The 15,454-nt window shown below is 37.4% G+C and overlaps 1 protein-coding gene across 38 annotated transcripts in view; it reads right to left on the bottom strand.

Annotated features, from left to right (window-relative positions):
• PTPRD (protein tyrosine phosphatase receptor type D) overlaps positions 1-14,047 on the bottom strand; it is a 1,925,499-nt gene extending 1,911,452 nt beyond the window's left edge. For 19 of the 38 annotated variants that reach the window (XM_075596128.1, XM_075596205.1, XM_075596146.1 and 16 more), the window contains exons 1-2: positions 13,803-14,046; positions 13,495-13,608 (exon numbers count right to left, since the gene is read on the bottom strand). The gene's annotated coding sequence lies outside the window, so the exon portion shown is untranslated. Of the gene's footprint in view, positions 1-13,494; positions 13,609-13,802 lie in introns of all 38 variants that reach the window. The other 19 variants (XM_075596360.1, XM_075596385.1, XM_075596369.1 and 16 more) reach the window with 3 other exon arrangements.
• Positions 14,048-15,454: the final 1,407 nt, after the last annotated feature.

Below are 15,454 nucleotides of genomic sequence, written 5' to 3'. Positions count from 1 at the left end.
TTAAACAACACTTTCTTATAATTAAGTTCCCATGTGCAACTTTGCCAGTTGAACTAGAAAAAGAGGATTTCACACACACCAAATATAATGGAAAATCTACATTCTACCATTATTATCAGAGACTTTGATTCTCTGACTCAGAACAATCAGAAGTCTGAGGGTAATTTGTCTTTCAAAGAGACACAGACAATTAAGAAGATCTCATAGAATCATGACCTACTCATTAAATCTGTGGATAAGGGAGGACGGACAGTAGTAATGGACAGGTCCTCCTATTTGGAGGAAGCCCATTGTATATTAGGAGATATGGGCACCTATTAGATTCTGGAATAGGACCCTTCTAATACCTTTTTAAACAAACTAAAGATCTATTTAGGAAAAGGAAAGGGTAGGGGCATTCTGACTGAACAAGAATGTAAGTTTTCCAGTTTTTTATTACTGGCCTAAAATCCAGAAGGACCCGGTTTGCCCACGAGGGCATCCTATAATTTCTAGTATTCAATCTGCATCATCTAATTTATCCCAGTATTTAGATTGTTTTTTACAGGATTATGTGCCTAAAATGCTGTCCTATTTACAGGACACTATCAAAATTATGAACACTTTGGAAGTTTATTTTATTTTGACTACGGTATATGTCGCTTCGCTATATACTATTATTGATCACTCCCATGTTGTAAGTCAATTGGACATACACTGGCGACACACTTTATTCGAGCTCGGCTAGTCCCATGAATTCGGGTATACCCGGGTGTATTGAGGTTTGTGACTGTTTTCTGCCCGAGTGCATTGAGGTATTTTCCAGGCAGGGATTGAAGCATTTTATTCCCGCTGGCTGCAATACTGCACAGTATATATATATATACTGCATTACAATTCATGAATTTATGCCATTTGGTAGACACACGAAGCATTGCAGCCTATTAAATCCTAATCATTATCATTTAACAGATCAGCCGCCAGTCAGCCAGGCATGAACCCAGGCTGGGAAGGCAAACGCAACGGGGCTTGTCAGAGGTGAGGAGCGGCGCATTCCAGGTATCTGCCAGGTACATACTGGGTATTTGCTCGAATAAAGTGTGTCGGTGCAGTACACTATTGGAAGAAAAAATATTAAGTGTAGCACAAATAGATTTCCAAATTGATGGGATCCTTTTTATTTTGTGTCATAAATATTTTTGGTTCGAAGATCGTTTTGAAGATCGTGTCTATCTTCAGATGTGGCAACACTATGGGGTCCAGGTTCGCGCTGAATTCTGCCAACCTTTTTTTGGGGATTTAGGAAGAGAATTGTAGTTATAACAACAATCCATTCAGCGCCAACCTGGTCCTGTGGCATCTCTACATAGATGATATTGTCTTCATTTGGAGGGGAGACAATGTCCTCTTACATAGTTTTGAGTGTATGAATAGGAATTAACTAAATTTACGTTTCATTTCCAATTATAGCAAACTTCAAATTGCTTTTCTGATCTGCTAATTTATGTAGGGAATAATACAATACACACTAAGATTTACTTCAAAGAAGTTGAGTGTAATAATTGTATTTTAAATGGTTATCAAATATACTGTATGGACAGTTCAGTATGTAGACCTTTAAGGAACAGGCACTAGCTCTTGAAAGTCGCTTTATTGAAAGAAATTATAAAGGGAGCAGGTCACTGCAGCTAAACAAAAAGCAACTAATCTCCATAGAGCTAAAATGTTAAGACAAAAGAAGGAAGAAAAACCATTAAGTAATTATATTCCTTGTATCACACAATGTAATAAAGATGCCCAGAAAATAAACAATATACTTAGTGTAGAAAATGGCATATCTTCAAACAAGCTGATGTTCTGAGAGATTTCTTACCTGACACTCCTTGGCTTGTGCTTGCAAGCTAAACATTTGAAGTACAAATTAGCACCCAGTTTCCTTTAAGGTTGTGTAGAAAGCCAGTGCATCAGAAAAAACAAGTCCTGTTTGGCATAATAAACTGACGTTTAGGATAAACTCCTTCAGTGTAAGCATATAGCATAACGAAGCCCTAATAGGGTTAGGGGACTAGTACCTAATGCCAGCGGCACCATAAATAAATAGTACAGACCAACGTCCCATATATCAGAGAAAAAAGGGGTACAGCGACCCACAAAGTGAACTCACTCAGTTTCTCCTGGAGTATTCAATCTCAGAATCTTCATAGGCGTGCAATCTCTTTATAAAGGGCATTTTTGCCTGAAACTAGTTAGTGGACCCCTGCTGCGGCCTAGGGGGGACACTTTTGTCCACTTTTTATGTAATAAATCTATTTTCTGTTGCTTAAAACCGTGAGCCTCCTTCTGTTACTTTGGGCAGTGCACTGCCTTATTTTTCTACTTGTCCCAGTGTCCTTTAAAGCTGAAGTTCAAGCAATATCCTACAGGTGTGTTTTTTAAAATAAATTATTTAGTATGAAAAAATACTTGTAGCATTTAAAAAAATGTATTCTAATTTATCAAGCATTTTTGTTACTATAGCAACCATTTACCAAGTCACATCCCTTTCCTCTTCTGAGACAGGCTCAGGCACACTCCTTTTGCCCTCTCTCTAGCAGTGCACTAATTGTATCTAGTGCCTGCTTGTCACATGATCTCCTACACAAACACTGTTTTTAAGTCAAACCCTTGCCTGCTTTATTCAATGTAATATCGCCGGAAGAAGAGATTAGTGTATCTCGAAAGCTCGCACAAATAAAAGCATTTAGTTAGCCACAGAATGGTGTCATCTATTCAATTTTGATTATTAAAGCTCGGCTAAAACCGTACAGATACATATACATATATATATATATATATATATATATATATATGTGTGTGTGTGTAGTGCACTGCACATCCCTGAGGAAGTTCACGTTGAGCTGACCGAAACGTTGGATGCAGTGCCATGTATTGCTGAGATGAATACAGATTTTCTATTTACCTGGCTGTGTGCTGTTTCTGTTCTCCGGATTCACGTCTGGTAACATTTTTGTCTATATATATATATATATATATATATATATATATATATATATATATATATATATATATATATATATATATATATAATATAATATAATATAATATATATATATATACACTGTTTAGATGTATTTTCCATATATGATATATGTACTAATAATTATTTTTGTAGGTGTCAAACAAATATTAATATTCGTATGACACTCCTCAGATACATTTTCATTAAGAATCACAAGAGACCTGCAATGTGCTGTATTATTGCAGATCTCTTGAAATGTAGATATTCTATTCAATGTACTTGGTTTTATGATGATGATTGAACAGTTTTGATATATGTATAATTATCTTCTCTTTTATCCTTTAGTATTATTATGGGTGCATATTTCTTTAAGTGTATTCCTGTTCATGCTTAATTAGTCATGGACTACACATGTTTTTTTTTTTTTACATCTGTCATGATGTCGCACATTATGGTACTACTTAAGGAAGGACTCCTTTCCTAAATAACTTGCAGAACAAAACGCGTAGGGCAGTGGAGCAACATTGGATGTGAGATGCTGGGAGATCAACACCGGTCCCTATCTGCTTATGTGGATGGCGCTTCCAGTAGTGACGTCATCACCCCTGTGCGGAGGAAGGACCCTGACATGTGCATGTCCCTTGTGCTGGCTCCTGAACCCAGGGTGGTCAAAACGCTTGCAAAATAGTGTCGTTTGTGAGTGCTATATTGTTATTCTATGTGTGTTCTTTTAGTAAATTGCATGTCGGTACTATGATCTGCTTTTTTTAATTTTGAGTGGATGAGCTTGCTGTCTGTGTCTGGACCTGGTCTTTGACCATAAAGGCTCTCATTTCTGCAACTGCTTACATCTACAACACTGCATTTCCTGCTACTATCCGGAGGAGGTTTTTTTTTTTTTTTTGTAACCTCATACTGCTTGCTATCATGCCATGTAAGTGGGAGAACAAAGTTTTTTTTTTCCTCTACTCATTATCATCACAGGCTGTGTTGCATTATATTGTTATCCCAGTTTTCTTGCATAAACCTGGGAGTATTTGCGCTCCATATCCTGTGCCACTAAAGTAAATAAGACTAGGAAAACAAACGTAAGTCTGTAAAATGCCCAGAGCTACACCAAAAAGCTATGATATCTAAGGGGACAAACAAAAAGCAGGGAGCAGTAGGTGCAAAGGGAATAATAAGTCAAAAAAAAGTAGCTGCAATGACTGCAGTGCTACATGCAAAAGCAATAGTAGAAGGGGATACACAAAAAAACAGGGCAACTACTGCAAAGGGAATAACAAGACAAACACAATAAGGTACCTGTACTGTATTGTTGCAGAAATAGAAGCCAGATGTAAGAGAATATGAAAAGTTGAAGCGCTAGGGAGCAGAGACTAAATAGATGCTTTGTAAACAAAAGGTTGACAGGCAAAGAACTAGCAGACTGTGGGGGGGGGGGGGAGGCTGAGCTTAACTACTCTGTGCACCCCTACATGTCTATGAGGAGTACTGTGGGAGGGAATCTTGACATTATCAGTCTGTCTACTACTGCCTTTAAAATGTTTTAAATAATGTACTGATTACTACCTTCACATATTAGGCACATACATTGAGAAATTGCCACAGTTTGAGATTTGCCTTTTTACAATTGACAAAATGTGAATAGATATTTAAGAAGATTATACAAGATCATGTCAGATAGATATCCCTTACGATATTGCGCCATTGGTTTTCCATGTTTTTTTATTTCATTTTCAGTGCTCCCCTTCTTTGGAGAAACCTTGAATTCATAGCTGAACAGTTAAATCAGCTTTAGAAATCAGGACCATTGGGCATCCAAAGTTATGGAGCACTCACTAAATTATATAGCTTTGCAGGTTTGAGGAGGTGAGGTCACTAAAGGAACAGGGAGGCAGGAACTAGAGATGAGAAAGCCTATCACAATCCTATCTGTGGATTTTCCTGGGCTTTTCAGGCAAAATCCGATCAGCACGCTGAAATTCGAAGTCAGATTTAAGCCACTTTAGGCCACTCAAATTTTTGAATATTGTCCACGGGGCTCAGATTCTCTGATTTTAAAGAATCTGTTGTTGGATCTTATCCACTTTAGCACTCTCTGATTCTTTAAAAGCCATCCACAAGGCTTGGATTCTCAGATTTACCACTATTTATATACTCCTCTATTATAATTCCGTTTGACGGATTCAGATTCAGTTTAGCGGAAAAAAATATATATAAATCTGCCTTTTTAAGACTTCTTGCAGAGATCTGCTGCTCAAAGGAATTTGCCAATCCGCATTGATTTCAGATTTAGGCAGAAAATCTCTTGCAGAAACCATTAATGATGTTCACCAATTTCTGACTGATCATCAGATGCTCAGTGGTAAAAAGAAAAGAACAAAAATCCAAGTCACTGAAGAAAACAAAATCATTTTTGGTAAAGTGAAATAGAAAAGGTTAAGCCCTGTGTACGCCACATACACCTGTATATATTAGAATCCAAAAATCTGGTCTAATCATAGTATACAGCAGAGACTGCGACTATTCTAACACAAACCAGTGGCAATCGACAAAAAGACCCAGGTACATGCTGGATACATGCCTTAAACTTGCCTTAAACTAGACCCAGCATTTCTGCATTGATTAATGGCCCATCAGATTAACAGCGGGGCTCCCTGGCAGTCCCATTCAAACTGAATGGGACTGCCAGGGACCCCTGCTGTGTTAATCCTATGGGTCATTAGTCAATGCAGAAATGCCTTAAACTTGCCTTAAACTAGCCAGGTTACACCCAGCATATACCCAGAATGTAACCGGGCTAGTTTAAGGCAAGCTTTAGAATAGTCGTGGTCTCGTCTGTAGTTTAGGATTGGAACTCAAAGCTCAAAATGATCACCACTCACCATCCTCTTTTCTGACCTACTTTTCAACCTATCTGTATTCCACTCAAAATAAGTACTAAATCATTGTTGCTAACCAGAGATGCCTTATAATAAATAAGAAACAAAATATCTATTTACTTCACCCAGATGATAGTGTTACACCAGAGGCATGCTGTGTGGATCTAATGCAGACAGCTGACTGTGCTGGAAATGGGGAGTATCTCTTTGACACTAATTTGAATGTAATACAACAACATTGTACGAAAAGTCCCCCACCCCCAGCATCTTTTGAAAGATCCTTACTTTGACAAGATTCATACTGTCTGTGATGTGTCAATTAGTTGGCAGTTTACCACTGACAGCCTCAGGATTAAGTCTCAGAACAGAACCTATTTCTGCTCAAACTGTCTGAAGTAAGAGACAGATCAAATGCTTTGTGAAGCTACTAGAATTATTATCCAGAGCTAAAAATGTTACAGCTTCTAATGTATATGCACAGAAAAAGAAAATGTTGATGAACTACTATTTTTCCAGTTGCTTTACATACACATATGTATATGTTCATATGGGTATATCAATACAATCTGTATGTGTGTGTATAATATATATAATATGTGAGAGAGAGACCTTTTTACTAGAACCCTAATTTTTGATTTAAGGTCTCTTGAGAGTGCTGCTGCATGTATATATATATATATATATATATATATATATATATATATATATATATATATATATTTATATATATATATATATAACTATATAGAACTAGGGTTCTATTAAAAAAGGTATCTGATAAGAACAGCATATAAGAGTAAATCCCATCAAAATGAAGAGTAGAAGTAAATACAGTAAAATGTGAAATAAAAATGAGTTAATGTAAACAGTTAGAATAAGTTGTTTGATTTTAGTCCTTTACACAATCCAACTTGCAACTTCTAAGCAGCTTCCAAATTTAGAACCAGCTGAAATCATTGAAAGGAAATTCATTATTTTCATTACTTAAGTCAGTGATCTATTAGCAAAGCATCTACAGTATATGTTTTTCAGCAGGATTTTTGTCTTCATGTCTTTTGTCTTCATAGACTATGCTCCTACAAGAGACATTGGCTCCCACAGCTTGTCATTTATGATTGATATGATAGTTCATAAGAACATCATTTTCATGCTCTAAAGAAACTTTGTATGATTTAGAAGAGAACGAATGTAAAAAGTGATGTTAGATGAAAGTCATTGGGGCCTATTCTATAAGCTTCGATAGCCAACTCATCGAGGATTTAGAGTACTTCTCGCAAAATTTTGCAAAGTTGCTATTCAGAAAGCCTCGATTAGTTGGTGAAATCATGCAGGGAAAGCATTTTCTCATGATTTCTGGCTCCTGGTCAAACACATCGTGCGGGAGCCGGCGAGAATCCCAAACTCACATTTTTTATAGAATTGTGCTATTCTAGTAGCCTTGATGATCTTATTTGATTTAACCAAAGATTTTTCTCACCAGGGACTAAGTGAGGGACTTAGAAAAAGAAATGCATTTTTCCTGCATGGGATTGATGCTGGGAGTCTCTGGAGCTGATTCACATTAATACCAGCACCGCAGATCCCCATCAATCCGATGCAATAAAATACATTTACAGGCAGCTTCATTACCTTAACTGCTATCCGCTAAGGCAATGAAATAGTTAACTTCCGGTACCTGTTTTATTGAGGGTAGCAGGGGTGGGTGAAGGTGGTATTTGGCCCATGGTGAGTGTTTAGGCCTTGCAGGGGGGGGGTAGAGGGAATGGATAACCCCTTCATTTCCCACCGCTATGGTAGTGAAGGTGTTAACCACTCCCGCAACATTCCCGGCAGGCCTAACCACACACCATGGGGCAACTACCCCCTTCATCAACCATATCTGCCCCCAATAAACAGGCTATTCAAGTTTAACCCCTGCATTGCCTTAGCAGCTAGCTTAAGGGAGTACTTTGATTGAGGCTGAGATCTCATCGCTGCTGTCCCGAGCAGTTTTGGCATTTTCCCGCCATACGGTTTGAGAGGGTTTCAGATTCTTTCTGAATACCGTGAAAATTTAACTGACAAACCATTCGGAGAGAACATGCCAAACCTTGCGAGATAGTAGCAAACTCATTGAGGCTACTAGAATAGACCCCATTGACTTTGTTTTTGCTGAATTAATGCATGTCTTGTTGCGGATTACCTGAGTCCAAGTGGATTTGACTATACTATAAAATGGACCAAAATAGATGACAAGTATTTAAACATATTTATCCCATGTTTATTCTCAATAAATATCAATAAATACTATAAACCTTTTAGAAATTCAGATAACAGTTTAATTTACATTGTTAATTTAACTCAAACATTTGTTTATGTCTAAATCTGCATGGATTGTCATTTAGTGCCACAAATTAAAAAAAATAATATTTGTGATACGGACACATTGGTCTTTTTTTTAATGTTATTTTTATGTTCAACAACAAATACAATGTGCTAACAGTAGAGATGGGTGAATATTCCGGCCTAAATCCGAAACTGACGTGAATTGACAAATTCCATTAATTCACAGATTTCCGCGGATTAGTCTCGAAAAGGCAGATTTCCCCCCCCCCTTATTACTGAAAATCCGTCCGAGTTCAGAATCCGAACATGCACACTGAATCCGAAAAACAGAATTCGAATATGTTAAACAGAATCAGAAAACAGAATCCAAATCTGAAAAATTTGTCGTCGAATTCGATATACCGTAATCACGTTTTGTGGCCCCATTTACAGTATGTTAAATCTGATGTTCTGATTTTGAAGAAAACAACATCGGAGCACCATGGACCGATTTTAAAGAATCTGTCTGGGCTAAAGTTGCAAATATTCGACTTTTGAATTTCAGCGTTCGTATCGGATTTGGTCTGAAAAGCCTGGGAAAATCCGCAAATTGGATTCAGACAGGTTCGCCCATCTCTAACGAACATTACTCCGTTCTTAAAAAGATATTAAAAATGAACACCTTCACGACTAGAGAGATTTTCAGTGAAAACCAAATCATGCCAGTGCTTTCGTTTTACTTTTAGAATTCTACATAGAACTGTATAACATGCAAGAAACGGCAAAGTCTTTAGATAACATTAGAATAAAGGGTTTCCGTTAAACACATAAATCCTGACAGATATGTAAATTCTACAGTGAGCTTTATATCATTTGAAGTATGATATAACATTCAAGTTAAACAATGTATATTTAGAGCATAAACAGACATTTTAAAAGCAAACACTAAGGGTCTTTCGGGTAAAGATTATAATTGCATTGAGGGTTTTTCTCTGAAAATGACCCGAACTACCACTTAGACGTATATAGAATTAGGTCACATGGTAAAGTAAAGAAAGTGAATAGTTTGGGCTCAGTTTTCTACAGATTTATCACCGAGCTAATCACTGCAGCTCAAAGCAGAGGCATGCATTCAACTGACTTCATGATACTGGACCAAATGTAATGATGACCTCTGCTCAATTCAAAGCAGCGAGAAGAACTATTCACTTTAAATTCCCAGTAGTATAACTGTGCATCATATTGGTTTATCCCAGCTCTGGGGAAAATGCCCATGCATTGATTTTTATTCCTTCTCTGCCAAGGGGACAGTTGATCAGAAAAAAGTTTTAAACACATTGCTTTTTAATGCTTTGCAATGTATTGCAGGCCTTATGGTAGTAAAGGTTTTAAAATACTGTAATGTGCCCATTGGTTGGTCTATGAAGCTCACAAGCAAACAGAGAGGTAACATTAGTTTAACTATTTGTCAGAGTATATATGTTCAAGAAATAAAAATGGTATTCCACATATTGATTGTCACAGTATTACTGTGACAACTATTGATTGAGTGTAATGTACTGTAGCTTTGTTTCACCTGTAGGATAACCATTAAACAGTGGTAATTGTCTAACCCTGAGAGGCTATGCTACTTTCAAAATGAGGACAATATTTTGTTTTTTATATACTAAAGTTGGTTCTTATAGAGAGTTTTATTATTTATTGTAGTACAGAGTAAATGAGTAATTCAGCATTAAGTGATACTATATCAATTGTTGTCCAAATTAAAAAAGGTAAGACAAGCTTTCAAGAGTTCTCTCTCTCTTCTTCAGGTCAAACAATACTAATTTACAAGGATTCCATGAGTTTAACAGATGAAAATACCAAGATAACTTTCTAAGGTACAGTAGTACTCATTTACTCTGCCGTATCGCAACTGGAGTTACATGGCAATTTCAATTGAATTTCTTATTTATTGTCACATATTTATATACTAAGCAACTATTCTCTAAGGAAATCTATTTGAGAGACAATTGACGCCATCACAATGCAAAATATGTATTTATACTAAAACTGAAGCAACAATGTTTAATTTTTATATATAATTGCAAATTGTATAACCAGAGATCCAAATATTGAAGTGAAATTCAACTCTGAAAACTTCAGCAAAAGTATTTATACTTCAATGATGGTATTAGACTATGTTAGCTTTATCCAACTTTAACGAAAAGGGTACATTCATGGATGGGGTAATTTAACTTTTAAAATCCTACACGTTTTCTAAGACAGAGAAACTAAAATGCTGCATTGTATATGATATTAATTCTAGCAAGTAAGAACATTCATTATATTGTCACTGCATGTGGAGTAATGACACACATTATTAGAACTGATTGATATTTCAATATACATTCATTATATGATTTTAAGAAAAAGGGATGCCAAGGAAAACTCTTCAGCAGTATCCAAATGTAAGTGTTTTAAAACCTCTAAAATGAACTCATATGTTAAAGAAAAGTTTATTTTGTAATGATTGCACATAGAATGTTGTGTATCACTAGGCAGTATGCGTGTATGCATAAAAGCATACAAAGAGACAAAGGATACCGACGTTTATTTGGTGCAATTCTGTGGTGAACTTAATGTACTATTTGTATAAAAGGAAAAATCCTTTTAAAAACAAAAGGATTTTTTTTTGTCCCAGAAATGCATTAGTTTAGCACCATAGATACTCTAAAAGAGGACTGTTATTATCAATAACATTTACATTACACATGATTTGTTAATGCATTGTTTGATTGTATTTTCAAGTTTATAAAAGACAGAGATTTGTGTTAGTAATCAAAGTATTTATACAGCATATAATTAATAAACAAAAGACAAAAAAATGTCAAAATTGTATTTCTCTACCAATGTTATGATGAGAGATGGTCAACTGAATTATGCTTTTGTCATCAACATATGTTGTTTTTATAGCAGATTTGTGCATAGTAAGAATAAAAGAATAGACCAGCATATTTGCTTTCCCCTCAATTGCAACTGTAAGCAAATACAGGTATACCTCATTAGTAAGAACTCCTATAGTAAGCACACGTTAGAGGAATTAATCATTCATTCCCTAAAGACTGCTTATGTATTTCATCGGGCCATTATCTGATCTGAATAACAAGAACAATTGCATGATAAAACACATAACTGCTGATTCCAGCAACTTTTCTCTCTCTTCAGTTTACAATGCAACTTCCCTTGATTATAACAGACAAATGTAATTTTAAAATATTTTCCTAAATGTGACTGAATTCCAAATTGACATTCTTCGATATTCAAAACAGTCCCATATTGGCAAACACCTTGCTGCAGGGGGCAGCTATCTAGGTCATTTTCACACAATGTGAAGATAGGTGTTGGTTTACGGGCACATTATAATGACTATACACTATTATTTTTCACATCTAACATCTATCAGAAACAAAACTAAAGGAGAATTATATTAAACTGAAATTCCACTTTGAAAAGTCCAGCGCCATGCTCCAGGAAATAAAAATCTTGTTTTTTACTTTCAACTAGTTTCTGTTACTGTAATCTGTGTGTGACAAGCTGCACTTGAATCACTTAAAATGGAGAAATAACCTACACAAAGTTTCAACTCATCCTGAAAACACCTGTCCAATTGTAAAAAGTGAAACAAGTTAAGCTCTTTTCTGTTAGGGGCAGAACATACCTACAAGTAATACAAAAAAATGCTGTGTAGTCATCGCCAGCAGAAAAAGGTATAACATTTTTTTAAAGGAACTATGACCTCATCAACTAAATCTCAGAGGGGGTTTCTTGTTCACTGTATACCAATGTAACAGTGTTACTCTTTGGTAGGAGAATGAAATGTAAAATAAAAATGTAATGAAGGGGGGTTAACAGCCCTTAAATGAAACACTGTGTGTTGTCAGTTTTGGTTACTTCTAGTTCAAGATGAGCAGGACAATTTTTTGTCACTAAATTTTAAATATGTTAAATATATGGAACAACATCAATAAATTAAGACAACACTCTACACAATAAATAAAATGCCTAACCCTAAATAGCATGCAACTAACACTAGTATAATCTATTTTTTTTATTGAATTTTTATGTTCATGTCATTTTAAAATAACCCTGTAACTCCTTTTTGATTATACAATAACAAGCTTGGATGTGTGGTTAAGGTTGGTTTATTTTATTAACTTATAGCACAAACTTTTATTCAAGATAATGGATAAAGCTGTTTCAAAACAAAGTAACACGCCATTTATTTTAATTGGACTGTAATCAATAGGCTGCCTATTTGCATTAAAGTAATTTAGTGTAAACACAGCAAAGCACAGACTTCTCATTGATTTTAGACATCAACAGCAAAAACTATATATTTTGTTCTATTTAACAAATGCATCTGAGTAATACTGTGACAACTGATATCTTGTTGGTACAAGTGAATATTCCTAATATAAGTGATACACATGTACCTTGCTGTGTGTATTAGTAATAAAGGAATGCAAATGAAAGCCCAAGCATGTACAGTATACAGTAGGTTAGCAAAGCGTAAAAGGAAGCATAGGTCCAATAATAATGATACTACATTCAACATTAAATTATCTTGTTCTCTCAGTCCCAGGTGTGGGGAACATATTGCTAGATCACTGGATACAATAATTCTGACAAACGTTTCAATTGTATATTTCACAGAGAAAATCCCAGCTTACTGCTCAGTGGTAGAGCATTCTCCACAATAGAGATATTAAATGCTGCTGAATGTGCAGGTTGCTGGTCTCAAAGGGAAAAGGCTTTGCAAAGTTTAATATAAAGACACTATGTAACATTTGACAATTTAACGCTGGCACTGGCCATCCACTGCATCTGCTTGGCTGTTCTCAGCATCAGCACCACTTATGAAACATTGCTTCCTAGCATTAGCACAAAATAAGTGCCAAACTTACATGACTTGCACAGCCTGGCAAAACACGTAATGATCTAAGCCAATTGATTACACAGTAGCATCTTAGTGAAGCTGAAGCTATACTATCATAACCAATAAACAACGGAAGTAACAGAAAACTCCAATCAAGAAACATCCTTCAACAACAAATCCTCACAGCATAGCAGCTCTAATCTGTATAAAGAAAACCTCACGTGCTAAGTATATAACATACAAAAACATACAGGATCTGCTGCGATATCAATCTCTGTTCTACAGCCTATTTCCAATATCCAAATTCGCTGGGAGTCAACATCATTCAAGTTCTGCCTTGTGCATCCCCCATTAACAGAAGAGGAACGTAGAAACTCTTTGCTACTTACTAGGGCAGCCAGTTCCGTGCTCTTTGGAAACCCAGATGAGTCTTTTCTTCTCTTGTCCTCCCAGACAGATACAGAAACGTGTTCTATTCCACACACAGACAGGCACAGTATGAACTGAAAGAGAGAACAGAACACATGGGCATTGGGCATCAGCTGCTTGGGCACGGACTTTACTTGTTTCTTCCCCCCTTTATTGTTATCTTGATCCTTTAGGGTAATCTTTTTTTTTTTTAAAGCCTTTTCCAAGTACACGGACCCCCCAATTAGAGAAAAAAAAAGTATTTATTCTAATGCTATAGGTACAGTACCTGCACTCTCCCCTGCTGATGCAAGTAGCCAGGGAGAGAAAGAGAGTGGAGGAGGAGGGAAGGAGACACAGAGTGAGAGAGCAAGGGGGAGGGGGTGGAGGAAGAGAATGAGATGGGAAGGGTAGACACACACACACGCCTCAGCGATGAGATAGAGGGACAGTGAGGAGAGATGGGAGAAAGGAGCTAGTGCTGTTGTCAGAGTGAAGCTCCCATGCTGCCGCCGCTCCAGCCGGCTGTGTGAGCGGAAAGATGAAGCGTCCCTATTTTACAACACCATCAGCACCACCAACAGCGGCAAAGCCCCACACCTGCACTTCCTACACGGGCCACTTGATGGCTTGCAGCGGCTGGTCTGCTCCCACCACCACCAGCACGGAGCTGCTGCCCTTCTTACTATTACCGTCGGTGGTATTGTTATGGGCACGATGTGTGTGATACTCGTTCTGTGTAGGTTTTTGTGGCTCGGTTTACGTGAGACACATTTTGGTGAACACGACAACAGGGCATTGTACATGTGGCACTGGCAACGCGGGGCTGGTCACTCGGACACCAGTTTTAAGCAAGCTCTTCATTGTTTGGCAAACAGAGGGTGGTAGGAGGAGGAGGGGGTGGTAGTGTTACACGGATCTCTTGTACTTAAGGAGTTATAGACATTGCATGTAGCTTCCCAGTGCTAGGTTTTTCGGGTGCCCTTAACTGTCTGGCATAAGAGGGCACTGCAAGAGTGAGTATGATTCACATTATAATCAGAGCTCCTTGCCTTCCCCTGCTGCTGCACAGTGAGTGCAGTCACTCGTCCTCTCTCATTTGAAACGGACGAGGGTCACCAGCCAGGAACCACAAGTGTATCAATGCAGCGGTCTGGGGCTGTCACTGGTGTGCTGCTGGAGGCTGCACTCATTCCCATTGTGCTCTCCCCCTGTTCTTATAGAGAGGGGAATGGCAGGCTGAGAGCTGCCAGCCACTTACACCAACACCCTTAGACACAATCAGGGGGGAGGAAGGTTTGAGGTTGCTGGCCGCTCAGCAGCGTTTAGAGCAAGGGTTCATCTAATTAACCAATGGTATCCTTCTGCTATAGAAGAGGTTTCATACAGTGCTCTACTTGCAAAGTAAGGAGTGTTTTTATTCCTGTATGTGTGACCATTTACTTTCTCCTTCTACCCCGCTCACAAAAATAAATAAGATTGATAACATGTATGACTATGATTTATTTCCAACGTATTACACAGGCATCCTCACGCTGCTCTTGTTTCACTATAGGTATAAAAGTGACATACTTTCCATTTCCAAATGTTTCCACACGCTCCCTCCACCGCCCTAAACTTCTAAAGTGCGGCTTGGCAGCTGCAGCCCCTCCTCTCGGCCATCCCCGTCCAGTGGATGCTGAAACATCTATAAATCATAAGCCTATTTCTGTCTCTCTCAGGGACTCATTGGGGACGCACTTAGGCCTGGCTGGAGTAATCAAAATCTGATCTGCAAAAAATGCAATATTATAGGTAAAAAAAAGCGTTATATTTATGGTGCAAGATATCAATGTACTGTAGTACTGCTAAAGAGGGAGCAGCACTAAAATGACTAAGTAGTGCAAATTTAGTCATTTTGTTGTCAGTAATGAAGTCCTCAGGTTAACACTGCATTTTTTT

The sequence above is a fragment of the Ascaphus truei genome, chromosome 1, assembly GCF_040206685.1.
Source record: "Ascaphus truei isolate aAscTru1 chromosome 1, aAscTru1.hap1, whole genome shotgun sequence".
Classification (NCBI taxonomy): domain Eukaryota; kingdom Metazoa; phylum Chordata; class Amphibia; order Anura; family Ascaphidae; genus Ascaphus; species Ascaphus truei.
Note: the sequence above shows the minus strand (reverse complement) of the source record. Positions and strands in the feature narration are given on the sequence as shown.